The sequence below is a fragment of the Zalophus californianus genome, chromosome 2 (genome assembly GCF_009762305.2).
Source record: "Zalophus californianus isolate mZalCal1 chromosome 2, mZalCal1.pri.v2, whole genome shotgun sequence".
Lineage (NCBI taxonomy): Eukaryota > Metazoa > Chordata > Mammalia > Carnivora > Otariidae > Zalophus > Zalophus californianus.
Window position 1 is genome coordinate 46,647,611 of NC_045596.1, and position 13,429 is coordinate 46,661,039.

Sequence of the window (13,429 nt, forward strand, 5' to 3'; positions counted from 1 at the left end):
ATATTGCCAGGAAACTACATTTCAGTAAAATTGGAATGTGGGGTGTGTTTGCTTTGTCATGGAGATGGGTCACAGAGTCAGATGAGGGGACTGGTGCGAGAAAGAATAGAAAAAAGTGAGCAGTGGCCAGACCATGAACAATTTTTCGGCCACAAGGAAGTAGCTAACTTTATTGTGTATGATGGGAGCCATCAAAAAGAATACCCCATTGGATTATCTCCCTCTTGTTCTAGCGTGTCTTAATTTTATTTTCTATTTTTTTATACTCAGTGAATGATTAGACCATTTTGATATCTTTGTATAAATACTGTCTTCCTGTAATGATCACCTTTACTTTCCTCTATTTAACCCTATGATTCATGTTTTTTTTTCTTTATAATTTTTTGGGAACTATTTTCCTGTGGTATAGCATTTCATATTTTCCCTTTATGATTATTTTATGTTAACCTGCTTTTACTCTCATTTTTTACGATTACAATACATAAAACGGTAATTTTGCGCTTTGTTTTTAGATGGATTAATATGGTAGTAATGTAATAATTACCATATTAACTTATAGATCTTGTGTAAAATAGAGTCTTAATAAATCTTTTTAATACAGAAGTTAGGTTATAATTCTTAGAAGAAAAAACTACAGCAATAAACACATTACCATTGATTACATTCAAACAGAATGACTACTGTGTGCAACATAGGTAGCTAGGCCTGTCTTTCAGGAAAAAAAATGTAAGAACTTATCTAATTTCAAGACACATTCAAAAACACATCTTTATCATGTCACATCAGTTAAAAATTTTTAAATTGTTATATTTTTATTCTTAATGACTATTTTTACCTTTCATTCTAACCATTTCATTTTTATGGTTTATTTTATTATAGAAACATGAAGGCTTATCATGAAACAAATAAAAAACACAATTCCACTTAGCTATGCTAGCATTCAGGCTCATTATAGATGCTATAATAGCTGTGAACAATTGCCAAAATTAATAGTGGATCTGTTCACCTTGCCCATGTGCATAGGAAAAAAATAACTTTTGTATGACCATCTGTTATCCCCTTTCTTAATACAAGTGAGATCAGGGTTTTTTTTGTTTGTTTTGTTTTGTTTTTTATTTCTGGAAGGCACCTAGTTTGGGAAGGGATAACCACCTTATATACCAGCAAGGGTGTTCTTTTAAGGACTCATTCAAATATATCCTTGAGAGATGCTTGATTTCCTCCTTCTTCGTGTTGTTATTTCTCCACATTAATCTGATACGTTTTTCAAGTATACATTTCATAATTCAGTTTCATAGTATATAGGTGATTCCAAATTGATCACTGTCTGTCTTCATAAGACAGAACTCAACATCCTATTAAACTTCAAAGTTTTGATTTGAGATTACTTCCACACCAAGCATAATTTCAGCCTATGCAGGTATCATAAAATGAATTAAATTTCTTAAGAAACTTGTTCTCTAGTAATTGTAACACCAAAGCTTCATTTTGCTAATACTAAGACATTGGCTTTTCCTGCCCTGACCAAATCTTCCTCTTAAATTTCTTAATTATTGTTTCACAATGACTACTTCACTAACCAGTGGTAGATCCACAGGTAACCATCACATGCTTAACACTGAGGAGTTCATCAATACTGGTGTTATAACTGATGTAATATTTACAAGTAAACAGTCAAGGAATCATAACATCATGAGATGTGTAAGAGAAAAAAAGAAGCCTCCAGAATCTTGGAGGCAAAACTTGTAAAATACCCAAATATTTCATAAAAAAAAATAAAACGATTTATCAATTAAGGCTGAGTGGATAGAATTAAAGAATAAAATTGTTTGCTAATTCTTCTATCCTGACATTATATTCTTTTCATTAGAATTTTGTATAAGACAAAAACATAAAATCACACCACTTTAAGCAGGACACAAAGACAGCATTTGCAGATCACGACTTTTCACATAACTATTTTAGTTATTGAGTAAACACTTATATAACACTGTATATATATCAGGCAGCATTCTAAATGCTTTATAAATCTAAACTTGTTAATCCTTATTAAACTATGGCTGAACTACTATGTACTTTATAGCTTTCCTGTGAAGTAGCTACATGTTTAGAAAGAGGGATTGTGGAGATAATGGGACTTCTCATGATCAGTGTGTGATTCTTAGAGGTCCAATGGGAAAAGGCAAGAACAGAGCATTTTACTGCTCATTTATTCTCCCAGTGGTAGCAACTCATTATTCCTGCAGAAATATTGTGGGATAAAATGTCTTCCTTCTGGGGCAGTAAATGAAAGAATACATGCTTTAAAAATTATTATTTTATAAGAGAATTTCCTGGATCACAATGTATTTTCATATATATTATTTCATTTGATGTGAGGATACTGTGAGATGACATTTTCTAACATTTGCTGATGGATGAGCCAGACACTGTTGATTCACTTTATTGAATCCTTACAATTTTTGATCATACCCAAATAATAGAAGAGAAATCTGAGACTCATATATTAAGGACTAGCAAGTGACTGTACTTAATAAGCCTAGGGTAAGCATGGTTTAATTCAATAAATAAAGATGCTCAGGGACAAAGCAAGTAAAGGGCCAAAATTAACTTTTGCCAAAATCTATGTTCTTAATCACATTGCTATTGTTACTGTTTTCATCATTATTTTCATAGTCCCAAGATGAAAAAAGAAATAAGAGTTATGCCTTTGCCACAACTGCATAGATAGGTGACTGCAATTCAAGCTAATAGTAGAGGCAGTGTGATATAGCAAAATGATATGCCATAAAGAAATATCTTCAGGGCGCCTGGGTGGCTCAGTCATTAAGCATCTGCCTTCAGCTCAGGTCATGATCCTAGGGTCCTGGGATCGAGCCCCGCATCGGGCTCCCTGCTCCACGGGGAGCCTGCTTCTCTCCCTCCCACTCCCCCTGCTTGTGTTCCCTCTCTTGCTGTGTCTCTCTCTGTCAAATAAACAAAATCTTAAAAAAAAAAAAGAAAGAAATACCTTCCCCAAAAGTCCTGTTAGAAGTAATAAACAAATTTAGCAAATTTGCAGAAAACCAAATCAACACAGAAATCAGTTGGATTTTTGCATGCTAGCAATGAACAATCTGAATAAAAATTAAGAAACCAGTTCTGTTTACATCACAAAGAATAAAATACTTGGGAATAAACTTAACCAGGGAGGCAAAAGACTTGTACACTGGAAAATACCACATGTTGCTGAAATAAGTTAAAGACAAAAATAAATGGAAAGTTTATTTCCTGTGTTCATTGACTGGGAGATTTAATATTGTTAAGATGTCAATATACCCAAAGCAATGTACAGATTCACTGCAATCCATATAAAAATCCCAGTGATGGTTTTTGCAAAAATATTTTTAAAAACTTTAAATTCACGTGGAATCTCAAAGGACTCTGAATAGCTAAAACAATCCTGAAAAGAACAAAGTTGGAGGTATCACCTTACTGATTCTAAATTTATTACAAAGGAATCAAAACAGTGTTGTACTGGCATAAAAACAGACATATGGACAGATGAAATAGAAATCCCAGAAATAAACATTTTACTATATGGTCAAATGATTTCTACAAGGGTGCCAGGATTATTAAAGGGCGGGGGGATAATCCTTTCAGCAACTGGCTTTGGGAAAACTGGATATCTACATGCAAATGAATGAATTTGGATCTGTACTTCAGACCATATATAAAATTAACTCAAGATACATCAAAAACATTAGAACTAAAACTATAAACCTCTTAAAAGAAAATAAAGAGAGATAGCTTTATGCTCTTGGATTTTTTTTTTTTTTGGCTTATGAAAATTTATTATTGTCATGTTCTCACCATCAAAACTTATTATCTTTCCTTCTTGTCTTTGTATAAGACCAAAAGAGAGATATTGGCTACTTTGAGTCACTGGGAACACGAGGTTTGCAACCAAATCTAGCAACCAGAACTTCATCGTTTTTGTCATAAAATTCAACAATCATTGTGTACAAAGGCTGTGATTTTTTTTTCTTTTTTGTGTTTTGTCATTCTTGATCAGCTAGACCGTTACACACTTTCTGAGGGAAAAACTTGGCTTCAATCCCTACTTTTTTCCAGCACAATTCCCTTTGCATGGAAAATGTCTCCGTAAGGGTTGGCCTTCAGGTCTGTATCCAAATGGACGTTCTTGTACTGTTTATTGTGCCACTTCTGATCTCATCAGTGGCTAGGGAGCTTTCTGGCAGTACAAAAACCGTGACACTCGACTATCCTGCTGGTGCCATGGGCCTGAGCAAAAGAAAGAAGCAGCACAGGAAGGCTACCCTCTTGGATTTGTTAGTGATTTCTTGGATATGATACCAAAAGCATAGGCAACAAAAGAAAAAAATAAATTGGATTATATCAAAATTAAACATTTTTGTGTATCAAAGAATGCTGTCAAGAGATTGAAAATTCAACCAATGGAATGGGAGAAAATATTTGCAAATCATGTATCTGATAAGGAATTAATATCCAGATTATATAAAGAACTACAACTCAACATTAAGAAAATAAACAATCTGATTCAGAAATGAGCAAAGGTCTTGAATAAACATTTCTCCAAAGAAGATTTATGAACGGGCAATAAGCACATGAAAAGACGCTCAACATCACTAATCATGAGGGAAATGCAATTCAAACCAAAAGGAAACATCACCTCATACCTATTAGGATGGCTGCTATTAAAAAAAAAAAAAAAAGTATCGGTGAGGATGTGAAGAAATTGAAACATTGCACACTGCTAGTGGGAATGTAACATGGCAGAAACTCTGTGGAAAACAGTTTGGCATTTCCTCAAAAAGTTAACTGTAGAATTACCATATGATCCAGCAATTCCATTTCTGGATATATACACAAAAGAATTGAAAGCAAGGACTTGAACAGATATTTGTAGACCCATGTTCACAGCAGCATTATTAATGATAGCCAAAAGTGGAAACAACTCAAGTGTGCATCAATAAACAAATGGACAAACACAGTGTGATACATATTTACTATGGAATATTATTCAACTTTAAAAGGGAAGGAAATTTTGAAACTTACTGCAAGGTGGAGAAACCTTGAAGACATTATGCTAAGTGAAATAAGCCAGTAACAAAAAGATAAGTACTGTATGTTTGCAATTATATGAGGTTTTTAAAGTAGTCAAATTTATAGAAACAAACTGCAGTAGTGGTTCTCAGGAGCTATGGAGAGGGATAATGGGGGATTATTGTTTACTGGATGGAGAGTTTCAGTTTGGGAAGATGAAGAAAAGTTCTAGAGTTGGATGGTGGTGATGGTCGCACAACAATGTGAACGTACTTAATGCTACTGAACAATACACTTAAAAATGGTTAAAATGGTTCATCCCCCCTCCGATTTCCCCCCCTTCATTTTTCCCTTCCTACTATCTTCTTCTTTTTTTTTTTTTGACATATAATGTATTATTTGAACCATGAGAGACTATGGACTCTGAGAAACAAACTGAAGGTTGTTCTAGAGGGTAGGGGGCGGGGGGATGGGTTGGCCTGGTGATGGGTACTAAAGAGGGCATGTATCGAATGGAGCACCGGGTGTTATACGCAAACAATGAATCATGGAACACTACATCAAAAACTAATGATGTAATGTATGGTGATTAACACAACATAATAAAATTTAAAAAAAGGTTAAAATGGAAGTTTTTATTATGTATATTTGATCACAATTAAAATTTTTTATAGGAACATTGGAGAAAAGGAAACGAGATACCAATTGAATTCTTAATTTAAAAGCTGTCGCCTTTGAGGCATTGGTCAAAAACTTCCCATTTTCAGTCTCTCTGAAAAAGAAAATGTAGATAATCTATACTCTCCAAGGTTGTTGGGAGGCTTTATCATGATAATGTGTGTAAAATTCTTGACTCAAAGTAGGCACTCAATGATAGCTTCAATGTTCATCATGCATCTGTATGCTAAATATCAGTGTTTGGATGGGAGGTGATTTGCAAGGAAAGCTCCATTTAAGGATTTAAATAATAAGTAGATATTAATCACACAAGCATCTTGTAATGATTAAACTATTAAACAAGCATTTGTAATACAACGATGTCTTGAGAGATAAAATAAGCCCTGATTTTCATGACATATTTATCTAGTTGTTTTTTTAAACTTCTTAAGATTGCTTCTAACATGTGTTATTCATGGTGAGTCATGTAATGCAAATATTCAGAAGTTGGAGTTGCAGTAGCAGTTATATCTCTTGCTCAGTTATGGCTGTTGATCTGTGAAAGACAGTAAGTAAAAGCAAGAAAAGGGCAAATTTATAGGCTACCAATCTTGGAAATCTTGGCATTTCCTGAATAAAAGAAGTATCTTAGGGTCCTGAGGTCATGGCTAAGGGGCATCTAATGATTAACACTGGACTAAGACTTTTTTTCACGGGACAAAAATTCTTTAGTTTGAAATAATTTATTTTTCTTTTGAAAGAATTTAGAGTGATATCACACTATAGCAGTTAAAAGTTTAGATTCTGCAATCAAATGTCCTGGGGACAAACTACTAGTCTACATCTTCCCGGTTGTATGCCCTTGAGTGTGTTACTTCACTATTCAAGGTCTGTGTGATGATAAACAGAGCTAGTTCATAGATATGATACACAATAGTAAAGCATTTAGCAAGGTTCATGGCACTTAGTAAGTCCTCTATAACTTTTTTATTATGATGATGATAATTATCATGATTCTTAAGATCTTATTATCTCAGAACATGGCTAGACACAGCCCACTTAATTACAGTGGAAAAAAGCAGACCGATCATTGTTGGACTTGAATTTGTGCTGTTGAAACTAAGATATTCTGACATAGAGAAGCCTCTGGATCCAATGGAGAGGCTTGATAGATGTTTCATCCAGCTGGTGTATCATAATTTTTAGTAGGTTATGGAACTAGACAACAGGTCAAATAATCAAGCAACTTAAAGGGAATAGTACTGTTTCATAATAAGGAGTGTAAAAACAAGTTGTTAGAAAGCTAGGCAAACAGTCAAACAGCATTAGAAAATTATAAGTAACAGTTGCCCTGGCACCTCTGTGGGATTCAGTCAAAGAATTCCAGCTCTTAGGGAGGACTAGAAAACTTATAAGTCTTTGTTTTAGTTTGAGTTCCCCCAGGATTAGATCGAGAAAGAAGAAAGCACAAGTAGTTTATTTAGAAGAGGTAGTAAACACCAGTGGAGAAGTACAGAAGTAAAAAAAGGGAGTGGAAGCAGCCAATAGATTATGCTATCAAGCCAGCTATGCTGTGGACAACTGGGATTTAACCCCATGGGAAATTTATTAAAGCCCACTTGCTTTAAAAGGTAAAGGAATCAGAGGATTTATATAGCAAATACTACCAGTCATTTGAGGAAGACTGCTGGCTTAAGGAGAGGAACAACCTAACTTGGCTTCAGAGGCAAGCTTAAGGCAAAACAGTGTAAACATTATCAATTGGAAGGTGCTCAGGCTTGCAGAATACGCAGTAAAGGATCGCAGCTTTAAGGAAATCATCTCTAAGGTTCATCCCACACAGACTTGTGTCTCATATCTAACCTACTTTTAACCACAAACACACTGTTCACAGAAATAGTTTCTTACTTTTTCTATTTTGCACTCACAAACCTTACTATGTTATCTCAAGTTCCCTGGCAAAACTTTGCATTTCCTACTTGTAATCTTTATCTGAAACCCTGGGGCCAGATAATTTTTGAAATTAAGAATTTTTTGAATTTTAGAAAGACAATACAGTTAATATTCCGTATAGTTAATAACACTCAGTGAGGTTTGGGGCAGCACTCTGTAAGTAAATATGTTTTTGTTGTTTTTTTTTCTTTCTGGTGTCTCAGGAATGACTATTTTTTTTTTTATTAAAGATTTTATTTATTCATGAGAGACAGAGAGAGAGGCAGAGGGAGAAGCAGGTTCCCAAGGAGCAGGGAGCCCGATGTGGGACTCGATCCCAGGACCCTGGGATCATGACCTTAGCCGAAGGCAGACGCTTAACCATCTGAGCCACCCAGGCGCCCCTCAGGAATGACTATTTACATTAAGTGGTATAAGCATAGGCAGTAAATAGCCTCACATCACTTCAAGTCAGGGTTGTGTTTAGTCTGGATGAAGTGGGTGGGACACAGTATGGAATTAAATCTAGAAGAAAACCCCAGCTCTCAAACTGTTCATCACTTATACAATGGAAGTGCAGGTGGCAGGGTATATCTAGGTGACTGCGAGGTAATGAAAGTTTCAGAGGTCAAGGAAGTGGCTTCACTGGAGAGAAGGAGAGGGCTCTGGAACCAGAAGCAAATGTTACCAGTTTGTTCTTCGCTGAGTTAACTCAGGTCTGCCGAAATAGCACTTTGCTAATCTACCACAAGGAAGGTAGGGGATGAGATCTCAGGGATATCTCGATTTGTGTTTCTTTAGATACCAACTTAGGAGAATTTTTTAAAATTTAAAGCAGAGTTTTGGGATTTTGGAATTGTGGATAAGTGGTAACTATACAGTGGACCTGTATGTTAAATCTGTCTTTTCCATTTCATAAAATTCCATAATTTAATCTCTCCCCACCAACCGCAGTCACCACCACCTCTGTTTTTACAAAAGAGAATGCTGAGATCCACTGAGACATAATCTTTAGAATGTACATCTCAACCTTTTTTCATTATTGTCCCCTTCCCCTACTAGCCTTTTTAGACCTTTTTTTTTTTTGAATTGCCTACTTCTGTAACATTTAATACCAAAAATGTATATGTATATATCTGTTGATATACTGTGGCTCTTTGGAGGATTTCTTTATAATAGCTAACATTTTTTATACCCCAAGAACCAACTTTTGTCCGCTTGGAAGCTATATCACTCACATTGAAAGTGCATGTTTAAATTAGAGAATACAAATGTTTACCAATGTGATAATGTGAACACAAAGTTATTTGGTGTCATTTAAGCCATTTTGTAATATCTTTATTCAGTTTAATTGTTTTAGACCTCTCTTTAAGTATCTTTAAACAATCAAATGGGTTTTTTTTTTTAAACACTCGATACAAATTGGAGGATGTGAGTATGATGAATGGTCATAAACATACATTTTTAAACTAATGAATGCAAAGTTCTGTTGAAAGAAAACTCTACATAAAATTAAGGCAAAGCCTTTTTGGAGGGTGTCAAGTACTTTAGAACTTTTATTTATTTTAGCTTTAATGTATTGAAAATTTCTACCCTAACTAATATTTTGAAGAGTTTAATGGTAAAATGAGAAAGACTTGATAGATATCTCTGCAGAAAACTTATAGATTATAAGGTAAAAATAAACCAGAACCAACATTTTGCTAGTAGCTGAAATGTTTTAGAAAAATTGTTGAACCTGACATTAGAAGACATTGCTCAAAGTGTGACTTAGCCAGCTTGCTGTTTCTTATCTTCTCCAATCTCTGTTCATCTTCTTTCTAAAATTAGAATTATGATCACTGCAAAGTGTATATATGGAACTGAAATGAGGAAACCTCTGTTAAATTGTTTTATAAATTCTAAAATGTAAAAATATAATCATTGAATTATGTCAACTATTCGTTATTAGACCTATGTCCAGTGTAACTTAAAGCATAAACTCTGAGAGGCTAAAGTGACACGTAGGAGCCTTCTCCAGCTTGACTATTCCAAATCCTCCTGTTCTAATTGTTTATGCTTCTAAAATTTTGTATTTGATTATAGTTAACATTGTGGTTTATCCTTTTGTAGAATTTACCTGGCAAATGTGTAAACTTCTGTTTTGATTAATAGAATTTTGCTGAACAAAGAAATTTTAGAGAGAATTGAGGCTATCCTAAAAGATGAAAGTCTTTGAGAATATTTCTGCCTGAGTTTGCACTTCTCAATAGCCTTAAGTTTTAGCAAAAGAACTTGTCAACATATATACCTTTTTCTGGAATCAGCCGAATATCTAATGCAACTTTTCTCATTAAGGTTCTTTAGAAGTTTCTTCTATTTTTCTAAAATCATAAAAAAATAAAATAAAAACCTGCATTATAACAGAGTAGTGTGTGGGATGTGACTTTCTCTCTCTCTCTCTCTTTTTTTTTGAACTATTATAACATTCCTCTATCATAGCACTTTTCTCAATGTATCATAATGGTTTGTTTACTTTCCTATCTCTCTCATTAGACAGAGAGCTGCTAAGAAAACATCATTTTCCATCCAGCCTGCAACACAGTGCTTGTTAATACACTCAGTATTCCTTGAATTAAATCGAATAACACTTTGTACCTTGTTGGCCCACATTTTAAATGACATTCTGTTATAGTAATATGTGCATGTTTTTATTCCACTATTGTATTCCAAATTCCTTGAATTATGGAGCTATAAACTTTATTCCTTTATTGGCATGGAGTGAACAAAATACTGGGGGGATTGAATGCTGAATGGCACTAGAGACAATTGTCATTGTTTCTGCATGGTACAAGAATGGCAACATTCTTGTTTTTTTATGATCAGGTTCCTGATAACCCAGATCTAACAGCCAAATTCTAAGAAAGTCTAAGCCAAATGAAGGAAAAGGAAAAGGAAACAAGAAAAGAAACAGGTGGGGCTAAAGACTTTGGAGAGCAATAGATTATAAGCTATATATACCTATGGGGTGGCGGGGCAAAGAGACATTTACCTTGGCCACATTTTCAAATAATTACAGCCAGTAAGACAGAAGTCATTAATTGCAACACCCAAACCATCAAATATCAGCAAGAAAGTAGAAAACAAAAAATGTGTGTCACAGCACATAGAAATCAATCCAATATTAACATGAATAAGAATGGTTTTAGGATGGGCACAACTCTAATCAGATTATAGAGACAGATTATAGAGAACATAATTAGTTATGTTATAAAAATAAATCAGTTCTGGGTTTTGGTTCAGCATGTAAAGAGCTTGGACATCACCCCACCATCCTCACAACAAGTAATAATCTGAACAGACTGAAAAACCAACAACTCTTCTTGGTTCCATAAGAGAGGAGAGGATGCATGACAAATGGCTTAGCCAAAGATGAGAGATTCAGACAGACCAATATAATAAGGCACAGCTTAACAGAACAGGGATTCAAGAGTGGAAGCTGCCATGGGAACTGCCAAGTAGAAAACTGAACTGAAAATGGTGAATTGCTGCAGGCTCAGTGTGGACAACTTTGAGAATTAAAAAGGTAAAGGGAACCCTGTCACAAGGGGGTCCCCACAATTTTTGTGAGATTTACCTCCAGGAGCTCCAGGAGCTCATTTACCTCCAGGGAACCAGGTTCCCTCAGTAAACATTTGAGAAAAACCCCTGCCTGCTTCTTGCAGGAGAGAAAGGGAAAAGGAAACATTTTGAAATATACCAGAGAATTCTGTTCTTCCTAAAATCCCACCTTCAGGGGAAACTAGTTAACCAGAGCCTAGCCTAACCTACTTTGTTAATCAGAGCCTTACTGACTGGGGGGAGTAGAACTATCCAACTCCAGTCAGCTCTATCTTGCCAAGTGGGAGAAAGGCAATACCCAACTCCAGCCCTCTCTAGCCATCCTGGCCTACCTTAGGGAGGAGAAAAACCTGAGACAGGATTGTGAAGTTTACAGTCCGGAGGTACAGACTCACTAAAAGACTGAAACCTAATCACAGAACCATAGAACACTTCCCCTCCCTCTAAATCTTACTACCAATTACTAAAGGCCTATTTAGAGATATTCCTCTTTCCCAGTACTTCATGTATGGCTATGAGGGAGAAATTACAGGGCTTAATAAAAGGCAAAAAACACAACTTGAAAGGATAGAGCAAGCATCAGAACTAGACATGGCAAGGATATTGGAATTATCAGACCAGGAATTTAAAATAATTATGATTAATATGCTAAGGGTTCTAATGCATAAAGTAGATAACATGTAAGAATAGGTGGGCAACATAAACAGAGATGGAAATCCTAAAAAGAACTAACTAGACATGCTAGAGGTCAAACACACTATACAAGAAGTGAAGAATGCTTTTGGTTGGTGTATTAGTCAGGTTTCTCCAGAGAAGCAGAACCAGCAAAAGATATAGAGATATGTATAAGAGGAGATTTATTATAGAAATTTGCTCACATGATTGTGAAGGATGAGAAATCACACAAAATGCCTTACACAAGCTGGAAAACCAGGGGAGTGGTGATATAATTTAGCTCATATCTAAAATCCTGACAACCAAGGGAGTTGATGGTATAACTCCTTGTCCAAGGCTGAAAGTCTGAGAACTGGGAAGTCCACTGGTGTAAGTTTGAGGGCCCAAGAACGAGGAGTTCTGATGTCCAAGAGCAGGAAAGGACGAACTTCCCATCTCGAGAGCGCAAGAACTAGCTCTTCCTTTGCCTTTTCTTCTTTTTTTATCTTTTCTTTTTTCCTTTTTTCTTTTCTTTTCTTTTTTCTCTTTTCTCTTCTTTTCTTTCTCTTCTTTTTCTCTTCTCCTCTCTTCTCTCCTCTCTTCTCCTCTTTTCTTCTTGCTTCTGTTCAAGTCCTCAACCATTTGGTTGGTGCCAGCCCACATTGGTTAGGGTGAATCTTAATTACTAAGTCTACTGGTACAAATGCTTATTTCTTCCAGAGGCACTCTCACAGACACATCCAGGAAAAAAAAAGAAAAAAAAAAGTGTGTTAGCCATTTGTGCATTCCTTAGCCCAGTCGAGTTAACCCACAAAATTACCCATCACAATAAATTACTAGTAGACTGGATACTGCTGAGGAAAGAGTCTCTGAACTTGAGGGTATACCAGTGGAAACTTAAAACTGAAAAGCAAGGACAAAAAAAATTACAACAGAATATCTAAACTGTGGGACAATTACAAAAGGCATCCCATACAAGTAGTGGGAATACCAGATGGAAAATAAAGAGAAGGGAACAGAAAAAATGTTTGAAAAAAATGATAGAATTTCCCCAAATTAATGCCAAACACCAAACCATAGATCTAGGAAGCTCAAAGAACACTAAGCAGAATGAATGCTGAAAAACCCTACTCCTAGGCATATAATTTTCAAATTACAGAAAAATCAAAGATAAAGTAAAAAAAAATCTTGAAAAAAGCCACAGGAAAAAAAATATCTTACCCATAGAGAAGCAAAGAGAAGAATCACATCCAATATTTTCTCAACAACCATGCAAACAAGAAGAATGGAGTGAAATATTTAAAGGGTTAAGAGGTTAAAAAAATAAAATCCACCTAGAATTAATTCTGTATTCTGTGAAACTATTTCTCTTCTGAAGGTGAAATAAAGACTTATTTAGACAAACAGAAATTGAAGGAATTTATTGCCGGAGGACATTTCAATGAGGCCAGCATTACCCGAATACCAAAACTAGACAAAGACATTACAAAAAACAAAAAAATATGGAACAATATCTCTC